Genomic DNA, 16,557 nt, shown 5'->3' with positions numbered 1-16,557 from the left:
AAGGACCAAAACCCAAATTAATTCTGGCAGCTGTGGGATTTAAACCCATGTCTCCGCTGAGATTGGAGCCTTAGACCGCTCGGCCTCGCGTCCAGACGTTGTAATCGTGTAATTTACTGATATAGTGAGTGAAATAATATAGGAGGAATGGAGATGGGAAGGGCCAGCAGAAATCTCCAACCTAATTTTTCATTGAATTTGGTCATCCTGAAATGTGTAACAAACAAAAATCATCTCCAGTTAGAAAAACAATGAGCTGCATTTAAGGGTGGGCACCATTTAAATTGTCCTCAAACTCGTCTGGTTCCCAATCTCCTGCCAGAAATAACAACAAAACTTTCTGCTGAATTTGCTCAGGGTCTTTACTTCAGAAAGGACAGGGCACAAGGCGAGACTGAGATTTCTATACATTTCCAGGAAATAACTTATTTGGTTTCACGGTTTGGACGAGAGCAGCAAATCTTCATTTTCTGATCTGCAATCAAATGAGCAGTATCCAACTCTAACCACCAAGTTACAGCGTGTTTTACAATTTGCTTCATCCACGCTCCTTTTGTTATTGCAATTTTCACTCCAGACCACTTTCACCACAAACAAGATTCTCCTGCAAAATGGCACGTTCTGATTCACTCCCAATGATGTGTCCAGCCAATGACAACATGCCGCAAATACTCCACGACTGTTATCATGTTCGCTTCCGACGGTTCGAACAGCACTGAAATATTTCCAAATGTTTTTCATTGAAGAGTGAGGGATAAGTTTCATAATTCAGTGCCAGTGTACATGGCAAAATCTGACCCATTGCCATCCAGATTTTTCCTTATATCACCAGCTCTATTGGCAGCGTTTTGCAGCCCATTACTGTCCTTCTCTTTCAGTGTTTTTCCATGAACATTTGCACTTGTGATATTTCCAATGCAGTAAACTTGAAAATATCACTCGACTGAATTTAATAGATCCGCTTCCGATCAGAGAGTAAATCGGATTAGTTCTAACAGTTTTGCCAGAGCAGTAATTATTTTCCTGAGAGAGAATTGAACCGAAACCTCACGAGCAGAGCGTGGAACACAAAACACTGGACTCCAGGGCAACTAGTGAACTTAGTTTCTCAAACCGATTTACCTCATATTCCTTTGCTCATTATTTTCATCTCAGATTTGTTTTACCATCGACAAGTTGCTCCTTCAAAATGTCCTGTTTGGATGGTACATAAGTGTCTCCTTCAGCCAATGACAACACGGATTGAGTTCGCTGCATCATGAAATTAACAGTGAGGTGAAATAGTCCCACAAGAAGTTTAGAAGGATGAGAGGAGATCTGACCGAGGCAATAAAATTCTAAAAGGGATTGATCGATTAAACGTAAACCATCCCGAACAAGAGGTCACAGGTATAGATTGAGAGGCGGTGGATTTAAAAGTGAGATGAGAAGGAAGTACTTCTCGCAGAGTGTGGTGAATTGGTGGAACTCGCTGCCGCATAGCACGGTGGAGTCTCAATCGCTGGATGATTTCAATAAGGAGATAGATATATTTCCAACTTAAAAAACTAATTAAAGGGATATGGAAAACAAGCGGGGATTTAAAGAGCAGCGAAAGATGAAATTTAAAAAAAACATTGCTGATGCAGGCATCTCTCGCCAGAGACTCAGAAAAGTGCAATGTAATAGAAGTTGAACTGGCTGACAAATTCCACCTTTGTAAGGAATTTAAACAAAAGTTCCTTCGACAAATCAATCCTCAACAATGGCAAATAAGAGCAAGGATCCACCTAAATTTAGACGCGGTTTGCTGGGTTCAGAGTGCTCACCATTAGACCAGAGAACCTATAACATCGCAGCCGGTTGCAAATGGTCACTCAAAGCATTTGACCCACTTACTGTTGCTGCCACATTGAATGAAAAAGGTCACATGCTTTGAGTGACCATTTGCATCGGACGGCTCTGTTCCTGTTTCTCTGCTGTGATGGTGAGCACCCTGGACTCCGAATGCAGTAATCGGAGTTCAGAGCTTGGTGAAAGATTGTTTTTTTTTGCTAAAGCAGATAATGGGTTTGCTGAAGGGAATTTAATTTTAAATTCTCAGTAAGTGGAAATTTCAGCAAATTACACCGCAACCACGGATGCTGCAGCGAATGATTGTACTGGCGTCATTGCATCAACCCCAGAGAACGATTGCTCAAGAATACAAAGCGCTGAGAGGCAGGGAAGCTACAGTGGGCATTGTGTCCACCTGGACGTGTAATTCACTCTGTTATCTGTCTCAATCTAAACAAAAGTTAGGAGGTGAGAGGCCAGAGTGCGACACGTTACCCGTGGAATCAACAGCAATCTGAATGAAGACAGTAGACTTTTATCCCAAAACACACACACACACCCACACCCTCTCTTTCTCGCTCACACACACACCACACACGCTCACGCACACACACGCTCAGGCACACACACTTGCTCAATAATTGCCAGACCCCAGTCGAATTGTTATTGTGTGACACCAACCACTTCTTTTTTTCAACAGAGGAGTTGAAGGACAGCGAAAAGATGAAAAACACTAACGTTGCAGGGATCTGGCGCCTGAGGCTCAGCAATGTGCATTGTAATAGCAGTTGAACTGGCTGACAAATTGTCCTCTCTATTCGTGCTTTGTGAGAAATTGAAACGAAGCGCCCTTCAGCAAATCAATCATCTGCCTTTGCAAATTAAAGCAAGGCTCCGCCGAGATTTGAACTCGGATTGCTGGATTCAAAGTCCAGAGTGCTCACCATTACACCACGAAACCCAACTCACGGCAGCCATCTGAAAATCGTCGCTCAATACTTGTGCCAATTTGAACAGCAGGGAGAAATATCAGTCCCGTTGTACAATCCCGTCAATTACCCACAACAATTAATCATTACATTGCCCTGGCTGGTTGCTCCTGTAAAAATGAGTAGGCTCCCTTCAACTGCATTAAATTTCACTGCAGCTGATCACATTCAAAGAGCAATGTTAGCATCGAACAGATATCAACATTACTGTGGTAATTTTACTGAACAACATCAGCTGATCAGAGCTCTGCTTTCATCACACTGGAAGCCAATGTGAAAATATGAAGAATTTCAAATCTTAACAGACAGAAAGGAGTGTGTGACTGTGGACAATTGGCGCTGTGCATATTCCTGTAATCACTCTCTCGGAAAATCAGGCAGATGGGATCCTGGTGGTCTCGTGGTTAGGATTCGGCGCTTTCAGGGTCGCAGGCTGCGTTCGATATGTTAAGATTTAATGATTTTCATAGACAAACCAGCAATACTGCCTGGTCCAAAGCAGCTCTGCCAGAATCGGTGGAGTGAGATTTGCATTTTTACTTCCGAGTTGGAAATGTCACACGTGCAACAGGTCAAGAACAAAAACAAATAGTGAAAAACAGTGATATGATGCAAAACGCTGCCGATAGAGGTGGTGATACAAGGGAAAATTTGGGTGGTAATGGGTCAGATTTAACCGTTTGCATTGACAGAAATATCACTCATTTCTGGATAACATTCTCGGGCTAAATTACAAGAAAACCTCTCCATGAATGAAATACTAAACTATTTGACTTCGACTGATTGCAAGCAGTTTTCATTCAGAAAGCAGTAATTGTGAAATTTACAAAGCGGGATGGAGAAAGACTCAGTTTCAGCGGTGACACTGCGGGAGGAATAGCGAGCTGGAGTACACTGAGAAAAGCAGCAAAGTTTAAACATAACCGGAACCAACCAATGTTGCCCTTGACCGTTATTCCTTGTGTCAGTTGTCTTACTCACTGTCACAGACCTTCCCTTTTATATTCTTTACTGAGTTATTTCCGCTTGAAATACCGTAGAAAACTCAATAGTTCAACTCAAGTTTCGTGATAAACGAGGATAACTCTGTAATCCGAACCACTTTGAAACAAAGCCATCGGGAAATGTTTCTACCTCGTTTCGAACCGTGGGCTTTCGAGATGCAAAGCGAGCATGATGACCACATACCAACGTGGGTACATGATGCAGCTCCGATTTAATGGGAGAGCAACTAAACTCGTCCGACAAGCCCGTCGGTTGCTCACTTTAACAAAAAGAGAAAACGCTGGAAATCACATTGTGTCTGGCAGCATCTGTCGAAGAGAAAAGAGCTGACGTTTCGGTCGGGATGACCCTTTGTCAAAGTTTTGTGTGACACATTTGCTTTCAGATTCAAGCATCCACCGTAATTTGCTTTTATCCAGTTGCTCACTTTACATTCTCTCTGCTGGTTCCTCGAATCAAAATGAATGATGATTCATTCCACTGCATTAAATTTTAGTAATCACATGTTTGACCAAAGCTGTTCATAACGTTTATAGTAATTTAATTGAAAATCGAACAGTGGGAGAATGTGATCCCCCTCCTTCATAAAAATCATATCCTAAATTTAGTGTCTTAGATTTCCCATCAAGGACACCAGCAGAAGTCATTGCTGTCAGAGCTGGTATTGGCAATGAACCAAATGAATGGAATTGGATTAGATCACATGTCCCATTGAGTCTCCTCCCCCACTTTAAATCAATTCCGAGCTCAACTACTGCCTCATTTCAGGAATCAATTCAGTTAAATTTGGTTCCACATAAACAGGGAGAGAAGAGATGGAACAAAAACAAAAAAGGGGAATGGATAGTTAGACTGAGAGAGGGAAGGACTGAGACAGATCTACAGAGAGAAAAGAGAAAGTGCCAGAGTGGGGTAGACACTGAACAGAACAGATACACTTCATTGTTCCATACCGTTTCAAGTAAAAAAAAACTTGAAGGCATTGGAAAGAGCAAATGCTACGGCTCTGAAAAATATTCTGGCAATGGTGCTGAAGAATTGCGCTTCAGAATTTGCCGCACCTTCAACTAAGCTGTTCCTAAACTACAACACTGGCATCAACCGCCAATGCTACAACTTGCCCAAGATTGCCCGCTTTACAAAAATCAGGTCAAATCCAACGCCCCACATTACCACCAGTCTACTCTTGATCATCAGTAAGGTGACGGAAGGGACAATAAACAATGATATCAAGAGGCATTCCAATGCAAACTGGAGGAACATCCCCCGATGTCACGATTCGGATCTTACTGCATTCCAGACTTAACACTGAGTTCAACAACTTCAGAGCATCTCCTTTCCTCCATCTTCACCCCATTTCCATTAATTTTGTTTTATTTAATTTTATGCAATTTATTTTTATTAATTAATATTTTTTCTTTTATATCTATATTTATTTTTTTGATTTCCATGTTTTGCACTGTTTATTTAAAATCTCACTTTCCATCTTGTTGTCCCCTCTCCCTCCATCCCACTCGGGCCAAATCCTACATTTCCTTTGTTCTGCCATTTGCACATTCTGATCTCTTAATGCGCAGCCTGCAGCTCCCTTCTCAGCCATGATCACCACCATTTAATTTGCCTTTTTGTTTTTCTTGATTGATATGTGACACCTTTGCCACCCACCCCTCACCCATATCCCTCACCATTACAGTATAAATCTCGTCCACGTTTCTTTGTCTTCAGCTCTGACGAAGGTCATCCTGACTTTGAACGTTAGCTTTCTCTCTTCACAGAGGCTTTCAGACCAGTTGAGATTTTCTGGCATTTTTTGATCTTGTTTCAGATTCCAGCATCCGCAGGAAGTTTGTTTATATCAAGAGGCTCTTGTCAGACGGACTTGTCCCTGGAATACAAAAAAACCCCGCTGAAATTGAAAAAAATGCGCCAAGTTACCATAGATAGGCGAGATTAAAACCATTGCAGGCAGTTTCCCTGTTGGTCAATGGTTAGGATTTGTTGTTTTCACCACTGCGGCCCGAGTTCGATTCCCGGTCAGAAAATGAAGATTTATTGTTTTCTTGCAGGACATGATGCAGGTGGAGTTGCAGTTACTTCTTGATCGAATGCATGAGTGATATTGCTGCCAGTTTCAACAGCAGAGAGAAAAATCCGCCCCATTCCACAAGCTCGTCAATTACCCACAGCAATTTATACTTGCATTGCCTCTTTTGGTTCCTACAGTCAAAATGAACAATGAAACATTCTTGTAGAATCCCTACAGTACAGAAGGAGACCGTTCGGCCCATCGGGTCCGCACTGACAACAATCCCACCCACGCCCTATTCCCGGAAACCCACATATTTACCCTGATAATCCCGCTGACAGGCGGGTCAATTTAGCATGGCCAAGCAACCGAAATCACACATCTTTGGAAAGGAAACCGGAGCACACAGAGGAAACCCACGCAGACAAGGTGCAAACTCCGCACAGGCAGTGACTTGAGGAATTTAACCTGAGCCAATGGCGCTGTGACGCATCATTGCTCACCACTGTGCCACCATGCCATCCTTTTCTACTACATTTAATTTTACTGCAGTGTTAGTATCAACCTGTGATAAACCGTCTTGTGGTAATTCTGCTGAACAACATTAACTTATCACCGTTAATGGACCGTGGGTTGCAACCCCAAGTTGGGCGCCACTGTTTTTAAACTTTGCTGCTTTTCTGGGTGAAATCCAGCTCTGAATTTCTCCGGCAGCGTCACCACTCAAACTGACACCAGATGACAGTACAGCCGGTAAAACTTGAGAGCTATTTTTATTGACGCCCACGGACCCATTGCCAACCCGCAACTGTTTGCTTTTGAAGGATCATGGGAAGGAAAAAGCACAAGCTCCGTCCCTGGGTGGTCTGGATCCACCAACCTTTCGGTTAACAGCCGAACGCGCTGACCAATTGCACCACAGAGACTGACACAGCAGCTGTTAACGATATTCTAATCCAGGGTGTCAATGATCACAATTCTATTTCTGCGAAACCTGTTCCAGAACTACAGCATCACCGCACCATTTACAAGTCTACACAAGTCTCTTTGTTTCTTTCGATCCCGTAGTATTGCTGTGGTGTAGCGGTTATACCCTTTCTTCTATGAACGTGCAGCTAAAATGAATCCATGTCTCTGGCCAGAGGGAGGAATTCAACGGGAGGGAAGGGAACTGACCACCAGAAGACCAAGGATCCAATACTTTCCATTCGGAGATGCTTTAGGAGGGGCGAATTATCGCTCGACCAGCTAATATTCTGGGGACCGGCCAGGACAGCTGGTGGGATTTGAATACAATAGGAAAAATCTGGAATTGAGAATCCATTGATGACCGTGAAAGCATTTTCGATTTTTGAAGGAACCCAAATGATTCACCAATGTATCTTAGGAAGGAAATCTGCTCTCCTGACCTGGTCTGGCCTACATGTGACTCCAGAGCCACAGCAGTATGGTTGCATCTCAACTAGGGTTGGGCAGTGAATGATGGCTAGCGACGGCCATGTTTAAGGAATGAACAAATGAAAAAGCCCGAATGTGCAAGTTTGAGAGAAGCTTTCTGAGCAGTGAGAGCTGGAAACGGTAACCAGTTCAAGATATTCTGTCAGATTTGAGTGTGTACAGAAGTGTAGAGGGGAAGGGAAAATGCAACACTGTGTAAAATACTGTATTCAGTTTATATTCAGCAATTAACGTGAATTATTGTTCTTTTCCTCACTCTGAGGTTAAAAGTATGTATAAATGTTTCCATCCGTTTTGGAACTGGGAACCTTTCGTGTGTCAGATGACTGTGATAAACACTACACTACAAAAACTATGCTCGACAACTGACTGGAGTGTCGAACCGTGCTGTCTGATTGTACTTCAGAGTCATGTATTCTCTGTTTCTGAAGTGTGGTGTTTAATAAATTCACCTAAAATGTTAATGGTTCCCTGTGTGAAATAGGACAACAGTGTTCAAACTTCCTCATCTCTCAGTGTGAGGAAAAGTTACCTCATTTCCGTTTGTTATTAAATAGTGACAGAAAACATTGTCTCTCAGCCTAACTGCAGTTGCATTTCCAAGTGTTAAATAATATTCTGCAAAATGCTCAGTTAAAGTAAAGTATATTTATTAGTCACAAGTAAGGTTTATACTGCAATGAAGACACTGTTAAATTCCTTAGTCGCGAGACTCCGGCGCCTGTTGGGGTTAATGCACATAACCAGCACGTCTTTCAGGCTGTGAGAAGAAACCCACGCAGACACGGGGCGAACGCGCAAGCGCCACAGAGACAGTGACTAAAGCTGGGAATTGAGCCTGGGTCTTTAGCGCTGTGAGATAGCAGTGCTGACCACTGTACCGCCGTGCCGCCCGAGACATGGAAAAAGAGAAAAAAAGGCGCAAATGTAATTTTATGATTCTAATGTGAGATGAATTTCTCTGCCGCATGAAAAATGGGTTTTGAGCCGAATTGTACTTCCGCAAGTCAGGTTCTGAAGTTAAATCAGATTGCACGGTTTGACCTTCAAGACCAGTCGCTTTTATCCTGAGCGAACTTTCAGTGTTGAAGGTGTTATCACATTCTATTCATATTTGTGCAGGTCCCAGGCAATAAACAGGGCAGAAACGTTATCAAAACTCACTGCTCTGAAGGTTCCGAATTCAAGTTTATTGTTAAATGTGAACTGAATTGGGTATCAATCAAAATATTGAATATTTAGTCTTCACTATTTCTGAGAAAACGCACACAAAGCCAGAGTGGGTTGATACTGAGCGGGACAGAAACACTTTACTATTCCGTATGATTTCAAGAAAAAAGAAGCTTGAAGGCATTGGAAAGAGCAAATGCTATGGCTCTGAAAAATAATCTGGCAATGGTGCTGAAGAATTGTGCTTCAGAACTTGCCAAAGCCTTAGCTAAGCTGTTCCTAAACTGCAACACTGCCATCTAGCCGCCAAAGCTAAAATTTGCCCAAGATTGCCCGGTGTCAGGTCAAATGCAACGCCACCAAGTACCACTAGTCTACTCTTGATCATCAGTAATATGATGGAAGGGGCAAGAAACAATGCTATGAAGAGGCACTCCAATGCAAACTGGAGGAATATCGCCCCGGTCTCCCGATTCGGTACTTACGGCGTTCCGGACTTACCATTGAGTTCAACAACTTCAGGGCATCTCCTGTCTGCCATCTTCACCCCATTTCCATTTATTTTGTTTAATTTCATTTCATCTTATTTATTTATTTTTATTATCCTATATCTTTATTTATGTATATTTATTTTTTAATTTCCCTTTTTTGCATTGTTTATTTAAAATCTTACTTTCCATCTTGTTGTCTCCTCTCCCTCCATCCTACTCGGGCCATCACTTACATTTCCTTTGTCCTGCCATTTACACATTCTGATCACTTAATGGGCAGCCAGCAGCACCCTTCTCAGCCATTGATCACCACCATTTAAATTCCCTTTGTTTTTTTCTATTTACATCTGACACCTTTGTCACCCACACCACACCCATATCCCTCAGCATTGCAGTATAAATCTCGGCCAAATGTATTTGTCTTCAGATTGGACGAAGAGTCATCCAGACGTTGAACGTTAGCTCTATTCTCTCTTCACAGGTGGTTACAGACCTGTTGCGATGTTCCCCCATTTTCTGTTCTTGTTTCAGATTCCAGCATCCGCAGTAAATTTGTTTATTTCAAAAGGCACTTGATAGTCCGACTTGCCCCTCGGATGCAAAAAAAAAACTGCTGAATTAGTAACAAAGCGCCAAGTGAGCATGGATAGGTCAGATAAAAATTCTTACAAGCAGTTTCTCTCGTGGTCGAATAGTTAGGACTTGGTGCTTTCACCGCAGCGGTTCGATTCCCAGACAGAAAATGAAGATTTATTGTTTTCGTGCAGCACATGATTAAAGTGCAGTTGGAATTACTTCCAAATCGAAAACATGAATGATATTGGTGCCAGTTTCACAGCAGAGAGAAAAATCCGTCCCATTCCACCATCCCGTCAATTAGCCACAGCACTTTATATTTGCATTGCCTCTTTTGGTTCCTCCAGTCAAAATGAGTAATGATATATTCTCATAGAATCCCTACAGTGCAGAAGGAGGCCTTTTGACCCATCGAGTCCGCACAGACAATAATCCCACCCACATCCTATTCCAGTAAACCCACTTATTTATCCTGCTAATCCCGCTGACACTAGGGTCAATTAAGCATGGCCAATCAACCTAACCAACATATCTGTGTGAAGGAAACCGGAGCACGCGGAGGAAAACCACGCAGACACGGGGAGAATGTGCAGACTCCGCACAGACAGTGGCCTGAGAAATTTAACCTGAGTCCCTGGCGCTGTGAGGCATCAGTGCTAACCACTGTACCACCGTGCCGCCCTTCTACTGCATTCAATTTTACTGCAATTTACTGCACTCAAAGAGCAGTGTTAGCATGAACCTGCGATAAACCGTCTTGTGGCAATCCTGCTGAGCTGCATTAATTCATCACCGTTGATGAATCGTGAGTTTGGGCGCCATTGTTTATAAACTTTGCTGTTTTTCTGGGTGAACATCAGCTCTGGTTTCTGAGTGAAAACTGCCTCCACTTCACTGGAGGTCGTAGAATTTATTGTTTAATTCAATTAAAGGTTTTCTTGTCATTGAGCCTGAGATTTGGACACAGACCTGAGAGGTATTTGTGTCAGTGAAAACAATAGAATCTACCCCATTAACAGCCAGATTTTACCCCGCATCACCATTTCTATCGTCAGCGCTTTGCAGCCTATCGCTCTCTTTTTATTGTTCTTTACATGTGACATTTCCAATTCAGACGCAAAAGAGGAAATCTCTCTGATACTGATTCCGACGGAACTGGTGCTGATCAGAAAGTAACGCAGGGTCGTTGCTCATCAAGAAATCTATATTCCCTGACCGGGAGTCGAAGCGGGGTCACGATCGTAAGAGCGCCGAATCCGAACCAGTAGACCATCAGGAAAGTTGATGCACGTTATTTAAGAAACTAATTTAGCCATGAACCATCTGCTTTTAATTTTTATTGCAGACGTTTTATTCGCCAAAACAATTTTCTCCTTTAAATTGTCATGTCTAGATCGAACACATGAACTGCTTCAGCCAATGAAAACAGCGATTCCTGTTCGCTGGAGCATGAAATCGACATTAAGGTGAAATAGTCCCGCAAGCTGCTCATGTGGCACTTTCAGTTTCCAAAACCCACCAAACTCATCATTGTGGCTTCTGTGAAACTTACAAGGTAACACACGGTAGGCATTCATCACGGAGAGCAACTGGCACAAGTCATTTATGAAACACTATCATGTCGCTTCTCTTCCTGTTTCTGTCTCTGCCTCTCATCCATCTCCCTCTGGCCGTCCAGCACCCAGGGCCAATTAGCTGCTTGATACAGACACAGGTAGTTCGTGAACCCGAGCTTCAGCTGGAAAGCAGGGGCAGGGAATGTAAGGCACAGGGCATTGAGAGGACATGGACTTTAGAGATGACAGTATAAAGAGACACAAATATCTTATCTTCCTGGTCCTCCCAGTCACTGATTACAAGAATGTACTCAATGCCAATTATCCACTTTCACCTTCTCCTTCCAGCCTTCAGCACGCAGTTAAGTTCCCAAGTGTTTGAATTCTTGCTACAGTTAATTAGGGTACTGTTGAGACCACATCTGGAATAGTGCGCGCAGTTTGAGTCTCCACATTTAAGACAGAATAAAACCAAAATAGTGAGAATGTTGGAAACTGAACCAGAAACAGTAAATGCTGCAAAATCATAACACGTCTTACAGCATCTTTGGAGAGAGGGTAAAGTCAACGTTTTGAGTCAGGACGACCCTTCGTCAGAGTAGGCTATGCATTTATGGGAGACAGTACAGTGAAGATTTACTAGATTTTCCTCTGCGTTGAGTTACCCTGTGATGACAGGCTGACGATATTAAAGTGAAATTCTCTGGAGTTTCGCAGAATGAGAGAAGATCTCAATGAAACCTACACAAGACTGACTGAGTGCAGCACTGCTGCTTCAGAGCGTCAGAGACCCAGCTTCAATTCCGGACTCGTGAGACTTTCTGTTTGGAGCTTGCACGTTTTCTCTTTGTCTGCGAGCATTTCCTTCTGGGTGCACCGCTTTCCTGCCCAAGATGTATGGGTTCGGTGGATTGGCCATGCTAAATTGCCTCACAGTCGTGGTGTGACGGGGATATTGTGGAGGTGGGATTGTTATCGGTATAGGCATGGTGTACCGAATGGCCTCCTTCTGCACTGCAGATTCTACGAGTTTGAAGGGTGGTTGCTGAGATAACATTTTCCTTGGTCCGGGAATCTAAAACACGGAACACAATCTCAGGATAAGGCGATGATTATTGAGGTCTGAGGTGAGGAGGAATTGCTTCACTCAAAGGGTAGCTAATCTTCAGAGTTCACGCCAGAGGCTTGTAAATGCTCCATCATTGAACACATTTCAGTCTGGGTTGGACAGATTTGTGATCTATCCAGCAATGACTGGGAACATGGAATATGGAATTGGAACAAATGTTGAGCCACAAATTAATGTTTCTATTCCAATTGTTAAGTCTCTTAGTATAATGGAAGCATATATACATTACTATATGCAATATGTTTGAAATCAAAAGACATTAAATAATGTAGGGAGCACCAGATAACAGCACAGCCGGTAACACTTGAGAGCTTTTTCTTATTGACGCCCACGGAACATTGCCAACTCGCAACTGTTTGCGCTTGGATGACGATGCGGAGAAAACAGCCAAAGGTCCGTCCCTGGGTGGCCTCGAACCACGAGCCTTTCGGTTAACAACCGAACGAGCTGACAATTTGCGCCAGAGAGCCTACGACAGGAGCTACCAGAGATATTCAAAACCAGGGTGTGAATGACCACAATTATATTTCTGCTAAACCTGTTCCAGATCTCCAACGTGACGGCACCGTTTACAACCCTAAACAAGTCTGTTTGGTTATTTTGATCCCGCAGTATTGCTGTGGTAGGAAGTTATTCCGTTTCCCCTATGAACGTGCATGTAAAATGAATCCATGTCTCTTATCACAGGGAGGAACTCAACGGGAGGGAAGTTAACTGACCACCAGAAGGCCAAGGATCCAATACTTTCCACTCAATCATCAATAACACCATTCACAGATGCACCTGTTTCCAAATATTGTGATCCATTTCCATCAGGATTTGTTCCAAGATTTAATATTTTCCTTGCTTTCTCCTCATTTTCAAATGAGATTCCCTTCAATATACAACATAAATGGAATTGCAAACCTGACGGATGAACAGTGGGAAACAAGTCACTGGGTAACACAAATCCATGGTGCTCATTTTCAGATTCACAACACTCAGCTTTTCAATCAAATGGAGGAATTTATCACTGAAAAGGTTTGGAAAGTTGGTGTGAATTCTGTTTGTGACTCACTCGGGTATTGTGTAAATGCTGCTCGAAGGTTCAGTGAGCGGGGTATAATCTGCCTTTGTTTTCCTGAGCCTGTGCTCGGTGTATTGGAATGTTTGAACCGGGTTGGGTCTTGTGTCCCAGGGATGTGCAGTAACCCGCTGATTGAAGTTGCAGTCGGCGCTCTCTGCTGGCAGCGGATGAGTGATTGGAGAATGCGGGGTAAAGTCCTGCTGCTTGTCCTTGTCTCACTCACTGTGGAGACGTGGATGAGAGAGTGTCATTGATGGGGTTGTTTCCCCGACTGAAATGTGGCTTCGACTATCTGTTAACGGAGGTGACGCTGTTGGAGCCATTAATAATCTGACGCAATGCAGCAGCGAGCATTGCTCCAGTGTCTCAATTGGTTAGTGCACGGTACTTATACAGCAACGCAACCAGCAGGCGATGCCGAGGTTATGAGTTCGAGCTTCACATGGAGCAGATGCTTCAGGTGGGCCGTTGGCCCAGCGGTATTATCGCTCGATCAGCCAATATTCTGGGACAGTCACGACAGCTGGTGAAATTTGAATACAATAAAGAAGATTGGAAATAAGAATCCACTGATGACCATGAACCACTGTCCATTGACCCATGATTCACTAATGTCCTTGAGGCGGGGGAAATCTGTTATTCTTAGCTGGCCTGGCCTACACGTGATTCCAGAACCACAACAAAGTGGTTCTCTCAACACGGGATGGGCAGTAAATGCCGGTCAGTGACGCTTATGCTCAACAAACCAACGAAAGAAAGAGCCGGAATGTGCAGGTTTGAGAGAAGCTTTCTGAACCGTCAGAGCTGGAAAAGGGAGTCAGTGAAAAATATTGGGTTTCAGTGTGCACAGAACGATAGAGGTATGAGGAAATTAAAATACTGTATTGAGTTAATTTTCGACGATAAATTATTGATCCTCACTCTGAGTTTAAAACAACGTACAGATGCATCTGCAGTCGCGACGTTCTGCTGACAGTGGGTGATTAGAGACTGCGGGGTAAAATCTGCTGCTTGTTTCTGTCTCACTCACTGTGAAGCCGGAGAAGAGAGAATCATTGTTGGTTTTGTTTCCCCGTTTGAAATGTGGCTTCGAGTGACTGTTATTAACGGAGGTGGTGCTGCAGGAGCCTTTAATAATCTGACACAAATCAGCAGCAATCAGCCGGAATGTGCAGGTTTGAGGGAGGCTTTCTGAACCCTCAGAGCGAGAATCAGTGAAAAATGTTTTGCTGGGTTTGAGTGCGTCCGGAACCGTGAAGGGAAGGGTAAATTTAACACAGCGTAAGATACAGTATTCAGTTAATATTCAACCTTAAACGTGAAGCACTGTTCTTTTCCTCACTCTGCTGTTAAAAGTACTTTCAAATGTTTCCGCCCGCTTTCGAACTGGGAATCTTTCGTCAGGTGAATGTGGTAACCAGTACACTACATAAACGACACGTTCCCTCCATTCTGGAAGCCTTGGATGAACCTGTGTCTGAGGTCACCATTGCAGATGTCAGAACATCTTTTTCGAAGGTCAACCCATGGAAAGCGGCTGGCCCGGATGGGGTAAGCATACCAGCACTCAGATCCTGCACAGATCAGCTCGCCGGGGTATTCGCAAACATCTTCAAGCGCTCTTTACAGCAAAGTGAGGTCCCTATCTGCTTCAAGAAGACGACCATTATCCGAGTACCAAAGAAAAGGCAAGCAGCGTGCCTTAATTAATATCGTCTGGTGGCTCTGACAGCCATCCTTATGAAGTGTTTCAAAATGTTAGTCATGGCATAAATCAATTCCAGCCTCCAGGACTGCTTGGATCCACTGCAGTTCGCTTATTGCTGCAACACGTCCACAGCAGATGCCATCTCCCTGGCCCTGCACTCAACCCTGGAACACCTAGATAACAAAGACACTTATGTCAGACTCCTATTTATTGACTACAGCTCAGCCTTACACGCCATTATTCCTACGAAACCCATCTCCAACCTCCGTGGTGTGGGCCTCGGCTCCTCCCTCTGCAACTGAATCCTGAACTTCCTAATTCACTGACCGCAATCAGTAAGGTAGACAACAACACCTCCTCCATGGTCATCCTCAACACCGGTGCCCAACAAGGTTGTGTTCTCAGCACCTACTAACTCCTGATACACCTATGACTGTGTTGCCAAGTTCCACTCCATCTCGATTGTCAAGTTTGCAGACGACACCACCACAGTGGATCGGATCGCAAACAATTATGAGAAAGAATACAGGAATAAGATAGAGAATCTGGTGAACTGGTGCAGTGACTATAATCTCTCCCTCAATGTTAACAAAACGAAGGAGATTGTCATCGACTTCAGGAAGCGTAGAGGAGAACATATCTCTGTCGACCTCAACGAGGACAAAGGAGAAAGGGCCGAAAGCTTCAGGCTTTTAGATGTCCAGATCATCAATAAACTGTCCTGGTCCCCCCGTGCCAGCACGATAGCTAAGAAAGCCTACCAACCCCTCTACTTTCTCAGAAGACGAAGGAAATTTGGCATGTCAACTACAACTCTCACCAACGTTAACAGATGCACCACATTATTTCTGGTTGTACCACGGCTTGGTGTAGCTGCTGCTCTGCCCAAGACCGCAAGAAACCAAAAAGGTCGTGAATGTAGCCCAATCCATCACGCAAACCAGTCTCCCATCCATTGACTTTGTCTACACTTCTCGCTACCTTGGCAAAGCAGCCAGCGGTGGACTCCACGCACCCCGAACATTCTCTCTTCCACCTTCTTCCATCGTGAAGAAGATACAAAAGTCTGAGATCAAGTACCGACCGACTCAAGAACAGCTTCTTCCTTGCTACCATCAGACTTTTGAATAGACTTACCTTGCATTAAGTTGATCTTTCTCTACACCCTAGCTATGACTGTAATACTACAATCTGCACTCTCTCGTTTCCTTCTCTATGAATGGCGTGATTTTTCTGCATAGTGTGCAAGAAACAATACTATTCGCTGCATGCTAATACATTTGACAATAATAAATCAGATCAAATCAAATCAAGTAGGAGGACACGGAGGTCGTCACCACCATCTAGAACAGAATATAAATAACTGAAGTGTATTTGTACCTTTCGTAATGAACATTTTTCAATGTCGGCAATATTTCTTTGACTGTGTTGAAGCAGCTCAGAGTGCAACATGATACATGTATAGAAACTTTCCATTATTTCACTTCGTGTGATGGCCACTTTGACATGTTTGTAATCTTCCAGATATTTTAGAAATAAAGTATATTTTTGCAAAAAACAAAAGCAAT

General features: G+C 43.5%; 1 protein-coding gene and 2 non-coding genes across 3 annotated transcripts in view; all 3 read right to left on the bottom strand.

Moving 5' to 3' along the window:
- Positions 1-16,557, bottom strand: part of LOC144480817 (uncharacterized) — a 1,107,688-nt gene that overhangs the window by 333,213 nt on the left and 757,918 nt on the right. The window lies entirely within an intron of this gene.
- On the bottom strand, positions 2,705-2,776 carry trnaq-uug (transfer RNA glutamine (anticodon UUG)). Its single transcript has one exon. It is a non-coding gene; the product is annotated as a tRNA-Gln (tRNA).
- trnan-guu (transfer RNA asparagine (anticodon GUU)) lies at positions 6,688-6,761 on the bottom strand. The gene has a single exon. It is a non-coding gene; the product is annotated as a tRNA-Asn (tRNA).

This window comes from Mustelus asterias, chromosome 30 (genome assembly GCF_964213995.1).
Source record: "Mustelus asterias chromosome 30, sMusAst1.hap1.1, whole genome shotgun sequence".
In the NCBI taxonomy this organism is placed as follows: Eukaryota; Metazoa; Chordata; class Chondrichthyes; order Carcharhiniformes; family Triakidae; genus Mustelus; species Mustelus asterias.
This window is presented reverse-complemented; position numbering and strand designations above follow the sequence as displayed.